This window comes from Schistocerca serialis, chromosome 4 (assembly GCF_023864345.2).
Source record: "Schistocerca serialis cubense isolate TAMUIC-IGC-003099 chromosome 4, iqSchSeri2.2, whole genome shotgun sequence".
NCBI classification, from domain to species: domain Eukaryota; kingdom Metazoa; phylum Arthropoda; class Insecta; order Orthoptera; family Acrididae; genus Schistocerca; species Schistocerca serialis.
In genome coordinates, this window is record NC_064641.1 from 413,929,355 (window position 1) to 413,934,354 (window position 5,000).

General features: G+C 50.9%; 1 non-coding gene across 1 annotated transcript in view; it reads right to left on the reverse strand.

The window, feature by feature from the left end:
* Positions 1–159, reverse strand: part of LOC126476907 (small subunit ribosomal RNA) — a 1,913-nt gene extending 1,754 nt beyond the window's left edge. The window contains exon 1 of the ribosomal RNA XR_007587338.1: positions 1–159. This exon is cut by the window's left edge and continues 1,754 nt beyond it. This is a non-coding gene — a ribosomal RNA (small subunit ribosomal RNA).
* Positions 160–5,000: the final 4,841 nt, after the last annotated feature.

Sequence of the window (5,000 nt, forward strand, 5' to 3'; positions counted from 1 at the left end):
AGAATTACCACAGTTATCCAAGTAACGTGGGTACGATCTAAGGAACCATAACTGATTTAATGAGCCATTCGCGGTTTCACCTTAATGCGGCTTGTACTGAGACATGCATGGCTTAATCTTTGAGACAAGCATATGACTACTGGCAGGATCAACCAGGGAGCTGCGTCAACTAGAGCTGAGCAGCCGGCCGCCCGGGAGTGTGTCCCGGGGGCCCGCGCGAACACGCAAGCGTCCGCTCAATTATTCTGCAAACAGGAGGAGGCTGAGCTCCCCTGCACAACACACCTCGAAACCCTCTCAGGTCCCGGCGGCGCGCAGCGCCGTCCTAAGTACTTGGTCGGGTTCGAGAGAGGCGCAATCGCCCGGAGTTAGGCGAGTAGACGCTTTAGGTGCGACCACCCGTGCTCCCAACTGAGCTTGCCGCTGCCGACAGAGGCCCGGGAGCGTGCTGTCGTGGCATTGCCGGCGGGAGACAACACGCGCCACCTACGGTGACCGGCAGCTCCAACGCCAGCGCCACAGAAGGACAAAAGCCCTACTTGGGTGCCGAAGCGAACTCTCCCAGCACAGCGCACGCGCCAACACGTCCGCACAGCTGCGATACAAACCACCTGCGAGAACCGCTGGGGCGACCGAGCAGCAGACGGCGTCGCGGCGCCGAGCGCCGGGCGGCGGCGCATCCTCAGCGCACAAAGTCCTCAATCGGACCAGCACACTGCAGATGGCCACCGCGCTTCGCACCGGGCCCGCGAGGACCTACTTTGGCCGCAAGGCGCCGCGAGCAGGGGGCGCCGGCGCGCAGCTGCGCCGCCTGCCGCGTCCGTCGGCCGGCGCGCCTGCCACCGGCCGCCCCCACCAGCCGGCTGTAGCGCGTGCGCCCACGCACCGCGCTGCCAGCACGCCGGGCGGCCCCCCCTCACCGGCCGGGGACGGTCCCACCCAGCCACCGCCGCGTATCGCCTCACACCCAGATCCCCTTTCACGTTCGTGGGCATGGTGGGTCCCCTTTCACGTTCGTGGGCATGGTGGGTATCCCTGAAACAACCGGTTAATAGCTCGACCGATCGTCGCCAACACTGATTCACCTCTAGCGAGAACAACCGCACCACAACGGGTTACCGGTTGTTCATTTGCGTAACGTCACCAGCAAACGTACACGTCCATCGCCATTTGCAACGAGTATTGCATGCCTGTGTCAGGTGTCACAACACACTACGTCTGCCCACATAGACGCAACAACATGTGCACGCCTAGAGAACACGTGGAAGGTAGACCCCGTACGTATGCGGTGTCCATTGCGCGAACGACTGTCAGCCCGCCTCTGCAGCATGTCGCAGATGTGGAACGCGGTGCAACATGCTATCACGGTGTGTGAGAAGAGACGACTACGTCCGAATACACGCTCCACTACATCAACAGACTGCTCATGCTGATCGCCATCCAGGGCGTCCGTTCCTCCCACACGTCTGTATGGCGTACCACACTGCAATCCAGCTCTTATAGGGAGACGACACGTAGCTGCGTGCACAATATTTGGACTGTATGGTCCGCCGTTGCTAGGCGCTGTCGTCATACGGTCACATGGGCCACGATGTATCATTCAGTACATACGGAGCAATGTGCAGTACAGTTTGTGGGTTTTGCGTACATCGGCGGACAGGTGACAGGCCGTACCACAACGTAGGCTGAGTACGTCGGCATGCGAAGGGCATTGAACATGCAAACTTCTCACCGACCAGCTTGCGAAGGCAGGGGGGAAGGGGGGGGGGCATGTACGTCCTGCTGCTATCCACACTACAGTGTATAGCAGGAGCATGTGGAAAGTCAGCAACACCTGCAAGGTGTTTAACATGACGCGATACACAGGGGACCGGGCAGTGCGAGTAGCGAACTATATTGCGAGGGTTGCGGTTAGGCAACACTACACTACTTTAACGGGTTGCATAACAATTACAGAGCAGGTTCAGCGACAACGTGCGTCAGGTTAAGGCGCAATATAGTTTAGGTTACGGCGCACTTTAGGTTAGGTTAAGGCACATTGTTGTTAGGTTAGGTTAAGGCACAACATGGGTTACGTTAAGGCACAACATGGGTTACGTTAAGGCACAACATGGGTTACGTTAAGGCACAACATGGGTTAGGTTAAGGCACAACATGGGTTAGGTTAAGGCACAACATGGGTTAGGTTAAGGCACAACATGGGTTAGGTTAAGGCACAACATGGGTTAGGTTAAGGCACAACATGGGTTAGGTTAAGGCACAACATGGGTTAGGTTAAGGCACAACATGGGTTAGGTTAAGGCACAACATGGGTTAGGTTAAGGCACAACATGGGTTAGGTTAAGGCACAACATGGGTTAGGTTAAGGCACAACATGGGTTAGGTTAAGGCACAACATGGGTTAGGTTAAGGCACAACATGGGTTAGGTTAAGGCACAACATGGGTTAGGTTAAGGCACAACATGGGTTAGGTTAAGGCACAACATGGGTTAGGTTAAGGCACAACATGGGTTAGGTTAAGGCACAACATGGGTTAGGTTAAGGCACAACATGGGTTAGGTTAAGGCACAACATGGGTTAGGTTAAGGCACAACATGGGTTAGGTTAAGGCACAACATGGGTTAGGTTAAGGCACAACATGGGTTAGGTTAAGGCACAACATGGGTTAGGTTAAGGCACAACATGGGTTAGGTTAAGGCACAACATGGGTTAGGTTAAGGCACAACATGGGTTAGGTTAAGGCACAACATGGGTTAGGTTAAGGCACAACATGGGTTAGGTTAAGGCACAACATGGGTTAGGTTAAGGCACAACATGGGTTAGGTTAAGGCACAACATGGGTTAGGTTAAGGCACAACATGGGTTAGGTTAAGGCACAACATGGGTTAGGTTAAGGCACAACATGGGTTAGGTTAAGGCACAACATGGGTTAGGTTAAGGCACACCATGGGGTTAGGTTAAGGCACACCATGGGTTAGGTTAAGGCACACCATGGGTTAGGTTAAGGCACAACATGGGTTAGGTTAAGGCACAACATGGGTTAGGTTAAGGCACAACATGGGTTAGGTTAAGGCACAACATGGGTTAGGTTAAGGCACAACGTAGGTTAGGTAAGGCACAACGTAGGTTAGGTTAAGGCACAACGTGGGTTAGGTTAAGGCACAACGTGGGTTAGGTTAAGGCACAACGTGGGTTAGGTTAAGGCACAACGTGGGTTAGGTTAAGGCACAACATGGGTTAGGTTAAGGCACAACATGGGTTAGGTTAAGGCACACCATGGGTTAGGTTAAGGCACAACATGGGTTAGGTTAAGGCACAACATGGGTTAGGTTAAGGCACAACATGGGTTAGGTTAAGGCACAACATGGGTTAGGTTAAGGCACAACATGGGTTAGGTTAAGGCACAACATGGGTTAGGTTAAGGCACAACATGGGTTAGGTTAAGGCACAACGTAGGTTAGGTTAAGGCACAACGTGGGTTAGGTTAAGGCACAACATGGGTTAGGTTAAGGCACAACATGGGTTAGGTTAAGGCACAACATGGGTTAGGTTAAGGCACAACATGGGTTAGGTTAAGGCACAACATGGGTTACGTTACGGCACAACATGGGTTACGTTACGGCACAACATGGGTTACGTTACGGCACAACATGGGTTACGTTACGGCACAACATGGGTTACGTTACGGCACAACATGGTTACGTTACGGCACAACATGGGTTACGTTACGGCACAACATGGGTTACGTTACGGCACAACATGGGTTACGTACGGCACAAATTAGGTTAGGTTACGGCACAAATTAGGTTAGGTTAAGGCACAAATTAGGTTAGGTTAAGGCACAAATTAGGTTAGGTTAAGGCACAAATTAGGTTAGGTTAAGGCACAAATTAGGTTAGGTTAAGGCACAAATTAGGTTAGGTTAAGGCACAAATTAGGTTAGGTTAAGGCACAAATTAGGTTAGGTTAAGGCACGATATAGGTTAGGTTAAGGCACGATATAGGTTAGGTTAAGGCACGATATAGGTTAGGTTAAGGCACGATATAGGTTAGGTTAAGGCACGATATAGGTTAGGTTAAGGCACGATATAGGTTAGGTTAAGGCACGATATAGGTTAGGTTAAGGCACGATATAGGTTAGGTTAAGGCACGATATAGGTTAGGTTAAGGTACGATATAGGTTAGGTTAAGGTACGATATAGGTTAGGTTAAGGTACGATATAGGTTAGGTTAAGGTACGATATAGGTTAGGTTAAGGTACGATATAGGTTAGGTTAAGGTACGATATAGGTTAGGTAAGGTACGATATAGGTTAGGTTAAGGTACGATATAGGTTAGGTTAAGGTACGATATAGGTTAGGTTAAGGTACGATATAGGTTAGGTTAATGTACGATATAGCGTAGGTTCAGATACACATTGTTGTAGGGAAAGGTGTATTGGGGGGGGGGGGCGGCAAGGTTCGTTGATAGTGATTATCGTAATTGGATGCCTGCGGTATTATCCGATTTGTCACGTCAGGATGCACTTTTGGCTCATGACAGGCGGCGCTCCGATTCCATGGTTGTGGCAGATCTGTGTCTTTCATTCCTGCCATTGTTTGTGTGCTGTGACAGGAGGCAGTATTGTGATGTTGGGTGCACCACTGTGTAGGACATGTGTGGGTGTTCGTGGCTTAGCTGAGCAATGTGCGGATGTCGGAAGGGTGGGATATTGTGTTTTCTGGGTGGACCTCCCGGTCTGGTAATGATAGTGTGGATTGTGTCATGTGGCGGAGAGGATGCACTGGATGTTCTTCCATGCTGGTGGTTAGATATTGTGTGTGATAAGAGAGTAGTGTGTGATAAGAGTGTCTGGCTGACGTGTGGTTCTCATTGTGTGCAGAGTCTTTCAGCATGTATAGGGACGGTTGTATATATTATCTGTATTCTGATGGCTCTGCATCTATTACTAATCAGTGCCGTGTATACGGTTACTCTAGTTCCAGTCGAAACTGTTCTAT